Source organism: Sorghum bicolor, chromosome 2 (assembly GCF_000003195.3).
Source record: "Sorghum bicolor cultivar BTx623 chromosome 2, Sorghum_bicolor_NCBIv3, whole genome shotgun sequence".
Classification (NCBI taxonomy): domain Eukaryota; kingdom Viridiplantae; phylum Streptophyta; class Magnoliopsida; order Poales; family Poaceae; genus Sorghum; species Sorghum bicolor.
Window position 1 is genome coordinate 15,110,537 of NC_012871.2, and position 14,016 is coordinate 15,124,552.

General features: G+C 39.3%; 1 long non-coding RNA gene across 1 annotated transcript; it reads left to right on the top strand.

Annotated features, from left to right (window-relative positions):
• Positions 4,558 to 6,723, top strand: LOC110432290. Its single transcript, XR_002449708.1, has 2 exons — positions 4,558 to 5,355; positions 5,960 to 6,723. It is a non-coding gene; the product is annotated as an uncharacterized LOC110432290 (long non-coding RNA).

The following is a 14,016-nucleotide window of genomic DNA, read 5'->3' on the forward strand; positions in this document are numbered from 1 at the left end:
ATGGTAGGCGGGCAGAGCTAAGCATTATTGTCACGTGATGACGTTAATTATAGCTATGGTTATTGATCCATTATTACTAGTGGTACTACTAGTACACTACCAGGGATCGAGATCAGGTGAAGTTTAGATGTCGCCTCAGATTTGTGAAGATACTATGTGTTATGCACGTAAATATGACGTGGATCAGACCTGCAACGAGATTTCCGAGATTCAAAGCAGCCATGTGCTGTTGATCAGAGATGATGATTTACCGCGGCACAACACAAATCTTTGGCCAAGCAAAAAACAATAGTAAACCATGCCAAATTATATTTTTTTTGTTTAATTCTAAATTTCTAAATAAAGCTACTTCTCTTTATAAAAAAGATGTAATCCTCACTTTTTCAAGGAGTCAATGATTTGAAGTTTAATCTAACTTATATATAAAATACAAACATTTATGATATAAAATAAATATTATTAAATTATCATTAGTTATGAAATATATTTTCATAATAAACCTACATGGAGACATAAATGTTAATACCAACCATTGTTGCTGAAATTTTTCAGGATTTGAACTCACGACCTCAACGTTCACGTTTCCTTGCACACGCATACTACCTAGGCTAGACAACATATGTGATTATATAGCTTACATCATTCTTTTAACTACATATTTTTGAGTCTTATATATTATATACTATATATTTAACACTCGAAACAATCTTGAATGAAAAAGTTATTAACTGCAAAGTTGTAGATCTTGTCGAGTACTACAACTTTGTTGTTGACTTTGTCTCCATTCGACATTGTTAAACATGTCAAATCTAATCCGAGAAATTATATTAAATATTTGAAATTGTAAACCATCTCAAATTTAAAAGTTGTAAACTATAAAGTTTTAGGTCTCTTTAAACTCTATAATTGTGATACAAAGTTTGTCTTTCATATGATATCGTATAAAAAATTATAAATTTTCTAGAGTTCTGCTCCGGTACTCCCTAACAAAAAAATTTTGTGAATCTCAAAGCAAAAGTAGTTAATGTGGTTAGGCGTGGATCCATAAAGTAAACAATTGATTTCATTCTTATCCAACTCTAGGCCGTTCTGCATGCATGCTTGCATGCAAATCAGCCTCTCACTATTTTCGTCAGGATCTAATTCTGAGTATTTGTTAAATGTTACATGTTATATATTGTTGTACTCCTACTTCTGTAAACATAATTCAACGCTAATTATTATAAACAATAAGATGGTACAACATACCAACAAGTAGAGTAAAATGTTTCATTAGAAAAAGGCTAGCATGTCCTAGGTTCAAAATTTTGCCGAAGTTTTAGGGATTTCGGAGGTGACCCAAAAAAAAATCTCCAAAATTTCACATTACTCATGTGGTTTATTGTGTATATATAATTCTTACTCATTTTTATTGTTTATGTTACATATTCTTCTAAAAATTTGTTTTGTTTAGATCTACATCAAAAAAACAAATTCCTTTCTTGGGTCCCTAAAATGTGAAAAATTACGAATTTTAGTGATTTTGAGGGTGACAAAAAATCAAAAAATGAAATTGAAAACCCTGGCATGTCTATCAATTAATCTTTCCTCGTGTGTTTTTTGTTTCACCTAAATCTGTTTCTTGTTTGCTTTTCTAGTTCTAGATCAAAACATGAGATTTGTTGCGTGAAGAGGCTGAAGCCATGGACTACCCACGCCATACTATTCCGTGCAATTAGGAGATGCAAAATCTTTAGATTAGCAGATGCAAAAAATCTCGAGTTAGGAGATATTTTCTGTCACCACGCATGCAGCCATGCAAAATCTCGAGTTTACCTGGTATTTACCCTTAACCGTATTAACTGCGTTGGCTTTAAGATTCACAAAGATTTTTAGAAAAGGAGCACCAGAGCAGAACTCAATTTTCTATGCAAAAAATATCTATTACTACTGGTTCAAGCCATGAACTGGTAATGCTCATCATGTCTATCGCTACTGGTTGAAGTCACGCTCATCATGTCTATCGCTACTGGTTGAAGTCACGAATTGACAGTAAATTAGTAATACTCTATCCCTACCGGTTTCAAAACAATCGGTAGTGAATGTCACTTCTATAGTAGGATTTTTTTGGACGGAGAGAGTACAACTCAATAACAATACTTACTCACCCCATATGTAAATACACGCTTTGTATATGGGCAATAGTAAGAGCCTAAAATAGCTAAAATAACCATCCAAACAAGGGTTAACAAGGTGACTATTTTTTAAGCTAAATAGCTAAGTATCTAAAACTAGTTGTTAGCCAACCTCTAACCAATTTAAACTAAATTTTAACTCCAACTCATAACTAACCATAACTGATTTAAACAGACCCTAAACTAGGACGACGAAGAGTTGACATCACCGGTACAAAATAGCATTACAAATCCAAGGACATGGCATCATAGGGTTATCCAATATGTCAAAAAAAAGACACTAGGATACACAGTATACATATATTTTAAAACCTATGGAGAAATAGTAAGGTCCTATGCAAATTACCCACATGCTAGCTAGTAGTAATACTTAAGCAGGATAAGGATCCCCATTGGGATTTATATTGGCCTGCAGGAACAAGGATCGAGGATGCTGAAAATTCCTCATGTGAGTAGGGACTTATCTATTGCCATCTCTGTTTTACCTAATCCTCACGAAAAAAAAACAGTCACGCACAACATGGTCTGCTTGCAAGCAATTCAATCACCCTTATTCATGAAGTGGGAGGATTATCTTGACTTGGTTCCCTTGTCCATCCTTCCTCGTCTTCAAGCTTCAACCAATCGAGTTTCCAAACCGGGCATTGCATGCCCTTGCCTCACGCTTTAGGGTTTGTTTGGATGTAGTCGGATTCGCATCAATCCATATGTATTGGTGTGGGTTGGAGTGGAACTTGAACTAAATTATATTTTAATCCACTCCAATACATGTGGATTGAGGTGAATCCGATAACATCCAAACAAGACCTTATCCTTTTTTTTTCATGTCCTGAGCAACCGATCGAGTAGGTTCACCACCGACCATCGTCCATCGCAAGTACCTTTAGTGGCGCTTGACCAAACACACAAACCCTGATCCTCAAGTAATCTTAGTCCTCCCTATATTATTAAGATAAAGTCGGCAACAAGAACAACACAACGAAGGAATGAAAGACCTACTACTACTATTTATGTGAAGCTTATTAGCATGCACAATAATCCCCATCATATATCCAAGCTCAATTAGCTCAACCATTAGAAAAAAGAGCTAGTGTTACTACTATTGGATTGGATGTAGCGAGAAGCAGGGTGACACGGCAATCAAATACCGTGACAGTGTTTTTTCTTTGGAAAAGCAAAGAAGAGAGGGGAAGCAAGGGCTTGTATGTCATTCTTTTTATCCACTCGAGTCGAGTGGCATGTAAGTAGGAGTGAAATAGTATGAATATTTTCTGACCCTTAGTCGAGACAAATCTATTTGCGTAGGGACTGGGACAGGTAGTCTCGGCACCGGCAGAACAAACCGTGGTCGGCCATCGGCGTCCGTGGAATTTTGCGGGGATTAGGGGTCTCCCGGGAGGACCAATCATGGTTCAGATTAGTGGGCGGATTAGGATGGAGACAGCCGGTTTGGGAGGCGGAGGCAGCGTGCGTGTTTAGCGCGTCGCTTGGGCCCAGCAGTGCTAATCCCATTTTGGGTGCATGAAGCAGAGAGGTCTGAATCAGGGTCAAAGACACGGTTTCTCAGCGCATGGTCTGACTCGTCAGCGCAGGGGCATTCTCGTGTAGTAAAAAAAAATCTGGATGATTACTACTAACATAGTAGTACTATTCTAAGGTTATCCCGTGAAAGTTTCATGATCCAGTTTTTAACACATCTGAATATTTTTATAAAATTCTTATTATCTCTCTTCATTAATATAATATCATAAACTGTATGAAACTATAATAAAATTACATTGAGACTGGCCTAAAAACCTGTGCATTCTTGTGTAGTAAAAAAAATTAAGCCTAATTAAGCAGAGTAGTATGTGTTGAATCTAAGGGCACTCCCGATGCTAGAAACTCTATGTAGTTTTATACCTATTAATTTTTATAGTCACTATATATAGAAACTATAATTCCAAAAGATAGTTTCTATAGAATATTTTTTTATTCAACCACATTCATTCTCTCTTCGTTCTCAGCCAATTATATCAGTTTATGTCTTGGATTTCGTGTAGACATGGTTTCTAACTTAAACTCAGTTTCTATGATTTTTGCTCTCTCTCTTTAATAACTATCTTGCCACATCAGCAAAATGCTTAGGTGACACTATAATTAATGTCTATAGAAACTAGGATGGTTTCTGCATTAGAAGTGCCCTAATTAGGCTTAGCCCATTTTTAAATAAATCTTAAAGGTTTATATTAAATGCTAGATGCATTAGTGTTTTAGTCCGGTATAAAACTTTGACTATCTCCTACAATTAAAAAGAGTAAAAGATGAACATTTCTTCGGTGCAACTTTTGTTTCGTCTGTCTGCCTCGCGCCTTGCAACCATATCCCTTGTCTCTGTTAGGAAACCGCCGCAATCATTGCGATCCCCTCCCCCTGCTCTCTCGTGCCTTCCCCTCCGTTCTAATCCTGCCCAATGCGGAAGCAAGAGTTCTGCTCGCTCACGTCCCTCCCGCATCATCCAATCCCCGCACAATCTCCTCTGGTTACTAAAAAAATCCAGATTCTCGAGCGCTTCCGATCTCCATCGGCCTCGGGTCCTCCAAGGTCACACTCTCGCCACCCGCTGGCCTCTCTCCTCCAAGGTCGTGCTCGCCGCCGGCCAGCCTCGCTCCTTGCGCGTCCCCGTTCTTCGCCCTCCCTATTGCACTCACACCATCGCCATCGCCCTCGCCCTCGCTGTTGCACTCCGCAGCCGTCCTCTCCAAGAGACCAAGACCCCAGTGACCGAGTCAATCTCGTTGTTTGCGTCTCCACAGCAAGGGGAACTCACAGATGCACACGCCGAGACCGCGACCTCCCGCTACACCGACGCATTGGCCAGCCGTTCTGCTTCCCCGTGCTGCCCGCACTTGGTCCGCGATTGAAGCGTGCGGCTGGGGCAGGTGGGCAGAGCGGAGGATTAGGGTGGCGGCGGCGGCACCAGCGCTCCCTTCCCGCACCGCACAAGAAGAAGAGGCCACCCTCTAGATCTCCGCTCGAACCCAGCTAGGCCGTCGGCGGCGGCCGGGCGGCAAAATCCGGCACACCGTACAACAAGGGCGTCTCCATGTCTACACTGAACGCCACTTGGATCTCAGCCTCACTCCTGAACAATTTCCTCATCTTGGAAGCATGAAGATAGCTGGCAGAAAGGAACAAAGACGTAATTTTATTCCCCCTTGAATCCTTTTGATATTATAATCCTGTTTGGTTTTAGTAGGTTTTAAATCTGTCTTAGAGAACGAAAAGAAAAGAAAAGAAAGATAGGGGTAGCAGAAAATTGTACTGTACCTCTATATTTCATTGATTGGTGAGGATAGCAATAAAAAAATATTTATTTAATATAACTTTAAATTCAAGGTTGAGAATCAGGAAAATATTATTGTTGATTACACTGACTTGCATTTCATTACAGAACAACAATAATAGAAACATTGAGTGTCATATCCAGTATTTCAGTTAGCACTGTATTTTCCTTTTAGTGAAACAGCACATGATAGTGCTATTTTCATTGACTAAGGTAGGATTTTTTCTCAATTCTGCCATGTACATCCAAATCTATCCAATACCAACATTGCACTTTCTTTATTTTGATCAAGTGTCTACTATCAACATTCAATATTTTATTTAATATCATTTAATGGAGGTATCGGCTAAATGTTGAGGAGGCAGAATGGATCATGTCAGTAACAGCACATTGACATGTTTTTTAGTGTAAGAGCAGAGTGGTACCAAGATGTTTTCCATTTACTGTTGTCTTTCTGCAGGCTGCAAGGATGGCTGGTTGGCTCCATTATCTTAGTGATGAAAAGAGGTTTCCAAAAACAAGACAGGTTGAATTTGATCTTGTTCTTGGTTCAAATGGCAAGCAGTTCCGAACCCGCAGTATTGAGGTTGTTCGATTTGTAAAGTTACTTGATGAGGCTAAATCTTAGAGCACATCAGAATTACTATAGTTGCTCACTGAAAATGACAAATTGGACTATTTTGGAACCTTATCTTTATCCTCCAGGTGACTATGATATTATTTTTTGTTCAGGCAAAATTGTGTTAGTGTTTGTAATTTATGTTAGTGCTTCTTTTAGTAAATTAGCACATGTGAAGTAAGACAAGATAGTGCTTGTGTTAGTGTTGTTAGTGATTAGCTTGTTTATTTATCAATGCATCTCACTAGCTTGGTTGTGGTTGACATGATCATCCGCCGTAGGACTACCTATATTTGATTTGCAGCTTGTGTTTGGTTTTAGCTATTGTTTTTATTTGCTCCCTTTTACTATCAACATTTGACCTAATTAGAATGCCTACTACCACCAGGAAACTATAACAGAGATATTTTTGATGAAATATATTGTTCTGTAGTTTTAGTGGTCAGGTCTGGGTTACGTGACCCCAAGGGTAACTAAGTTTTAGTGGTGGTGCTCGTGTGATTACTTGTGGGTTTGAGTTTGTCATCTTTGTATTTGAGCGTCATGGTGTTGAATGCTTCTTATTGCCTATATAATGTGTAAAGATTAAGACGAATTTTCTTGTCTGACTGAACTGAAATGATATATTTCTTGGATCCTTCAATCAGCGATGTCTAAATTTTCTGTAGGAATAAAAATGCACCAGTAATATTATTCAAATAGACTAGGATAGTTTTTTTTTCAGTATCTAAGGAACAATATGCAAAGGTGATTCATCTAAGCTAATGGCTTGGTGGATTTTGTGCCGGTGTAAGTGTAGACTTCGACCATTCATGCTCTGATGGAATTGAAGATGGCGATGACAACATTTGGACCAAGGTTACCCTAATTATGGAAATTTATGGACCCTGGTTGTTATTGGATATTTTTTTTGTGTGCTCACTTTATGTGTCTTAAATTTTCTTAGAAGCATTTGGCATATCACCTAAGACATAGAGTTATCGATATCAAACTGTTGGTAGAAGAATCAATTTTGTTTTTGGTTACATCATTGCAGAATTGCAAAGTTGTACATAAGACTTGCTGTTATGCTAGGTTCAACTTGTTGTTTGGTAATTATGGCAAAAACATTACAATTTTGACTCTCATAATTGGAAATGGGAATTTTGACTCTCATGATAGGTGAAAGGTCCTTGTTTGGTTTTGGTAATTGAGTGACAACTTAGGTGGACTAATAGTGTTTATGTGAGATACACAGAAGATTAGTCCACAAGTGATTATGTGATGATGGAGGAGCTCATTGCATATGAGACATGACATGGAGTCATGTGACCAAGGTGGAGAAGATCAAGATAAGGCTTGGCTTGATGGACCGGTTGCAAGAGTGAAGGGCAAGTCGGAGGCTTTGAAGCGAGGGACCGCGTGTGACGGTGAAGCTTGAGCAAGACTTGGCGCCGATGGACCGAGGCAACGGTGAAGAGCAAGTGAGGTCAAGATCGATGAACCAATACGGTCACGTGATGATATGAAGTGGATCATATCATTTGGTGATTGGTTGGTGCATGTGTTGCATCAACATTGGAGGAGATGGAATGGAAAGCGCAAGGCAAAGGTATAACCTAGGGAATTTCCATTTCACCGGTCATAGGTGTGTAGAGAAGTTTATGACCGGATTTAGGATAGATGGCCGTACTATCAAGAGGGGCAAACTTGTTTGCATATCGGTCATCTAGTGCCACTTGAGCGATTAACTTTGCATACGTGTTAGGATCAAGTGGCGTGGCAAGTTTGAGAGGCTAACTCCTTTGGGAAATTGTTTGTGAAAATGCTAACACACGTGCACTTGGTGGTTCACACTTGGTGGTGTTGGCACATTTTCAAAGGAGGTGGAGTTCCTAGGGTTGAGAGGCGTGTAGGTTCCTCTCTCCCTCCCGCCGAGCTTGCGAGGCGGGATTCGGCGCTTTTGAGAAAATTAAGTGTATGTTTTCTATTGCGCCGGTGGGAATTTTGGAGAAGTCGCGGGAGTGTTTTCTCTCTGAGAAACACTCACCGGACGCTGAGTGCGGAGGCACCGGACGCTGGCCTCAGCGTCCGGTGTGCTTGACCGTGCTAGGGTTAAGCACCGGACGCACTTTGAGAGCGTCCGGTGGTAAGCGTCCGGTGTGAGGGGTTTTTGCAACCCTCTCTGCGCACGAGTCCGGTGAGCACCGGACCGTCCGGGGCCCAGCGTCCGGTGAGGTCGCGAGTTTGACACCCTCTCTGCGCACGAGTCCGGTGAGCACCGGACCGTCCGGTGTGGACTTGCAGAGCGTCCGGTGGTGCTGTGCAGGCGCGTGTGCGCAGTAGCCGTTGGCGGCAACGGTCGACTTCAAACGGCTAGTGACACGTGGCGGTTAGCTGAGCACCGGACGCTGGGTGTTGAGCGTCCGGTGGCTCCCTGTGAGCGTCCGGTGCCCACGTGTTTTGCCCAGTGAAGGGGCAACGGCTAGTTTAGCCCTTAGGGCTATAAATAGAAGTGGTGGCCGGCCTTGGCAAGTGCTGAGCACCCTTGGGACTTAGTGTCCTTGCTTGGGGAGTGCTAGGAAAGCCTCTAACTCACTTGTGCTTGCAAGAGTGCGAATCAATAGCGAGTGAGTGATTCTAGTGCGTTGCATTGAGAGATTGCATCGAGTGGCACTAGGTGTTCGTGTTGCAAGCCGGTGGTGCTTGTTACTCTTGGAGGTTGCCACCTCCTAGACGGCTTGGTGGCTTGTGACTCCGTCGAAGCACGCAAGGAGATTGTGCGGTGCTCCAGAGAAGAGATTGTGAGGGGTACGGTGCTCACCCCGCGGGGATCGCGAAGAGCAACTCTAGTTGAGCGAGACGTGAAGAGCGACAAGTGGTCCGGCCGGGTCAAGTGCTAGAGCTTGTGGTAAGCACTCCATGTGGGAGAGTGTGACTTGCGGGTCACCACTAGCAAGAGGACCGGCGGCAACCTTGGAGCTTGTCTCAACGGGGACGTAGCTTGGTGGCAACCAAGTGAACCTCGGGAGAAAATCATCGTGTCAACATTGTTCTTCCCGTTGGTTTGCAAATCCCTAACACAAGCTTGTTCTTACTTTCTATACTTGTGCTTGTGTTGTTGCTCTTGTAATTAGTTAGCTTGTGTAGCTTGCTAGTTACCTTCTTGCTTGTGTAGCTAGAAGTAGTTCCCTTGCGTGACTAATTTGGTTTGTGTAACCTTGTTAGTCACATTGCTTAGTTTGTGTAACTAAGTAAGTTGCACTCTCTAATTTGGCATTATTTGCCTTGTTTTTGAGCTTGCTAGTGAGCTTAGGCTTTGTGCGCTTTGCCTCACTAGTTTGTGTAGGAGCTTACCCAGTTTGTAAAGTATTAGTTGCATAGGTTTGTGTGACCTTGGTCCTAGAATTGATTAGGTGAGCTCTTGCTAAGGTAGCACCTTGCTTGCTTGTTTAGGATCTTTTCAAGGTGCTACAGAACTTAGATAGAGGGGTGTAGTCTTGGCTAGACCGATAGTTTTAATTCCGCACTTGTTTCGGTTAGCCGGTGAGTTAAAGTTTTAGAAAGGACTATTCACCCCCCCTCTAGTCCGCCATCTCGACCCTTCAATAGGTACGTGGAATCTGAGAGCCTATGATGTCGCACTCTCTATGATGATTGCATTAATTCACAAACTTTCCCTTTTGGATTAAATACTGCTTTAATATTGATATTTAATTTCACAAAATTGTTATCATATCATGCGATTCTTATGTTTTTAGTACAAAACTTTAGATATCCCGTAGCAACGCACGAGCATGCTACCTAGTATGTTGATTAATAACTCAAATAAGTGGCTTGAGTGTGTGTGCGCGCTCCAAAAAGAGGTATGCACGATTTTGTATTTAGAGTTTGCAATTTGGTCAATTTGGCAAATGAGAGAGCAAACTTGGTAAAAATGTCAAGCTGTGGACGGCTTTGCAAACCCGATTGCACGAGCAAAGTCACGCGTGAGAAAGCGCGCGCTCCTGGAGACCTTCTATTTTTATCTTTTGCCAAGTCCAAATGTCAATTTTCTTGGAGATGACCTATTTTTATCCTTTATATTTTGAATGGGAGTTTGCAAACAACAACAAATGCCAAATCAATTTGCCAAAGCCTTTGGAGATGCTGAGGGTGATGAAATCATCGACTAGGCAATTACCGGGAGAGAAATCATAGGGGGAGTTGTCTGTTTCTCTGTGATTACTCGGTGCCCACGCACGCCATGACATAATGATGTGGTGCAGAGTGGCTGGTGTTTACCACTTGGCCCATTTGATGGAGTCATCAAATTGGTCGTTATCAACAATCGCAGTGGGAGTTACTGTCTCTTACTCCATGATTGCTTCATCCCAGTAATGGCATAATGTCTAGGTGCATCCTCCCGTACGTCTCTTTATTTTATTTGTATTGGTATGTGATTACTTAGAGTCTGATTATTTGAGTTTATCTGTTAAATTTATTAGTTATTGAATAATATTTTTCTTTTATAATATATCAGCGGATAGTATATTCAACCATATGTTTTAGCCAAGCCAATAGACCCATGCCGATGTGGTATGGGGTGGGTCTAGTAAACGGGTCTATTGTAGGTATTACATAATGTGGTGTAGGTAGTCCCATTGCCGCTTCATAACATGATGTGGTATGGGGTGGGCCTAGTAAACAGGTCTACCGTAGCATCACATAATACAATGTAGTGTGGGTTAGTTTTTACCATTGGGCCGTTTGATAGTCATAAAATAGGTAGCTCTTTGGAGAGAAAACACAACACGAGTTGCTATCCGCATTACTCAAAATTACTCCTTTCTAGCAACACATAGGCCTTGTTTAGTTGCAAAATATTTTACAAAAAGTGAATAGTACCAATTTCGTTTGTATTTGATAAATATTGTCTAAGCATAGAGTAACTAGGCTCAAAAGATTCGTCTCGTCAATTCCGATCAAACTGTGTAATTAGTTTTTATTTTCATCTATATTTAATACTTCATGCATACGTCTAAAGATTCGATGTGACGGGGAATCTGAAGAATTTTGCAAAATTTTGTGGGAAGCCCTAGTTTCCACTGAAATCCCAAAAGTTTTTCAAGATTCTCCGTCACATCGAATCTTGCGGCAAATGCATGAATCACTAAATATAAACGAAAATAAAAACTAATTACACAGTTTGACTGTAAATAACGAGACAAATCTTTTGACCCTAGTTAGTCTATGATTAGACAATATTTGCCACAAACAAACGAAAGTGCTGCAGTAGCGAAATACAAAAAGATTTCACATCTAAACAAGACCTATCTTGAAAAAATTTTAGGCCTTGTTTAGTTCCCCAAAAATTTTGTAAAATTTTTTAGATTCTCCGTCACATCGAATCTTTAGACATATGCATGAAGTATTAAATATAGATGAAAATAAAAACTAATTACACAGTTTGGTCGAAATTGACGAGACGAATCTTTTGAGCCTAGTTAGTCTATAATTAAATAATATTTATCAAATACAAACGAAAATCTTAATATTTCTATTTTGCAAAATATTTTGGAACTAAACAATGCCCATACCTCAGCCCCCTTCTTCCGTCAGTTTCAGTGGCTTGTCACGAGGACACGTCGCGTGCACACACACACGGGCAGTCAGACAGTCAGAGGCGCAGAGCTCGAGCTGCGACTATGCAACCTCCTAGGGGAGTAGTAGAGTGGATAGGGGGACCTTGTCCTGCTCGTGCTCGAGATCACCGCTCGTCTTTTTTGTCCGCATCTCCTGCCTTTGCGAGGCGGCCAGCGAGCGAAAGCTGCTCCCTTGCTGCACTGCAGTTGATGCGCCGTGTGCCGCGGGGAAAGCCGCGCGCGCGCATGCGTGTGTTTCCGCATGCACCCGTGGCGAGACGAGAGAGAGATCCATTGGTGTCTCTCCACTGGGCACTGGCACCATGTGTCCATGGTTTTCTCTTGCGACGTCTACAGACAAGTGCATTCAGGCTTTGTTTAGGCCTTATCTACGTGGCTTTAAAATTCTAAAAGTTTACAAGGTTTTGTGTCATATCGAATCTTAAAAAATATGTATAAGGTATGAAATATAGAATAAAAAATAACTAATTACATATTTTAACTGTAATTTACGAGATAAATCTTTTGAGCCTAATTAATCTATAATTCGACAATAATTGTCAAATACAAACGAAGTGCTACAGTGTCCAAATTCTAAAAAAAATTGCATCTAAACAAGGGTTTAGTTACATTCAAAATACAAAAACTTTTCAAGATTTCTCATCACATTTATAAATCTTACGACACATGCATAAAATATTAAATATAGATAAAAAATAACTAATTACACAATCTACTCGGATCTTTTGATTCTAGATAGTCTATAATTGAATAATAATTACCAGATACAAATAAAAATAGAAAAAAAATCTACATAACCTCCTCAACTATCTAGTGTAGTTTACTTCACCCCAAAACTATAAAACTAGATATTCTACCCCTTAAACTTTTCAAAACCAATTAAATAACCTTCTCGAGCGGTTTTGGAGGCTGGTTTATTTATTTATTTCTGCTGAATCTTTGAAAAATCATAATAAATCACAAAAAATTATAAAATGAAAGTCCAATTTTGTTGTACTTCCGATGAGTAGATCTACACATTGAATATATAATATGGTATACTTTAGTGCAAAGTTTTTGTTGTAGCTTTACATCTATATTTTTGTAGTTAATTAAAATAATTCATATATGTAGTTTCTATGATCCAATTATGGTGAAATTTTTATGTTGGTTTTATTATTGTATGCTTGAAGCCTTGAACTATGGTAAAAGTTTCATACTCATTGGATCACGTATAACTTAGTTATAAATAAAACATATATTTAAAAAAATAAAACTAAATAAATCTATAACTAAGGGCTTGTTTGGTTACGGGCGGTAAAGTTTATCGCCCGTCACATCGAATGTTTGGACATATATATAAAAAAGTCTACATAACCCTCTTAACTATACACGGTGGACTACTTAACCCCATGAACTAAAAAATTGGACTTTGTACTAAAGCATACTATATTATATGTTCACTAGGTTGATCTACTCATATAGAGTTCAATAAAATTGAATTTTTTTTATTTTATGTTTTTTCTATGATTTACTATATTTTTCTAAATATTTAGCGAGCATAAATAAAAAAGACAAAACCACCATCCAAAACCGCCTGAGGCGGTTATTTGACCGGTTTTGGAAAGTTCAGGGGGTAAAAAAATCGGTTTTATAGTTTAGGGGGTTAAGTAGTCTACTCTATATAGTTGAGGGAGGTTATGTAGACTTTTTCCTATGCACGAATTATTAAATATAGACTATTTACGAAACTATAAACATGGCTAGAGAGTAATTTGCAAGATGAATCTTTTGAGCCTAATTAGTCCATGATCGGACAGTAATTGCCAAATAAAACGAAAATGCTACAATATATGTTAAACTTTAACAATTCCAACCAAACACTCCCTAAGTTATACGTGATCTAATAGGTACAAAAATTTTACTATACTTTAACCATACAATAATTAACTCATAAAAAGCACCATAATTGGACAATAGAAACCGTATATATGAATTATTCTAATTAATTATAGAAAAACATAGATTTAAAACTATAGCAAAAACTTTGTACTAAAGCATACCATTTAATATGTTCATTGTGCAGAACTACTCATGTAGAGTCCAACAAGCTTAGATTTTTCATTTTATGATTTCTCTATAATTTATTATGATTTTTCAAAGATTCAACAGAAATATATAAAAAAGAAAAAGATAAAACCACCCTCTAAAACTGTTCGAGGAGATTATTTGACTGATTTTGAAAAATTTAAAGATAGAATATTTAGTTTTATAGTTGGCAGGATAAAGTAACTC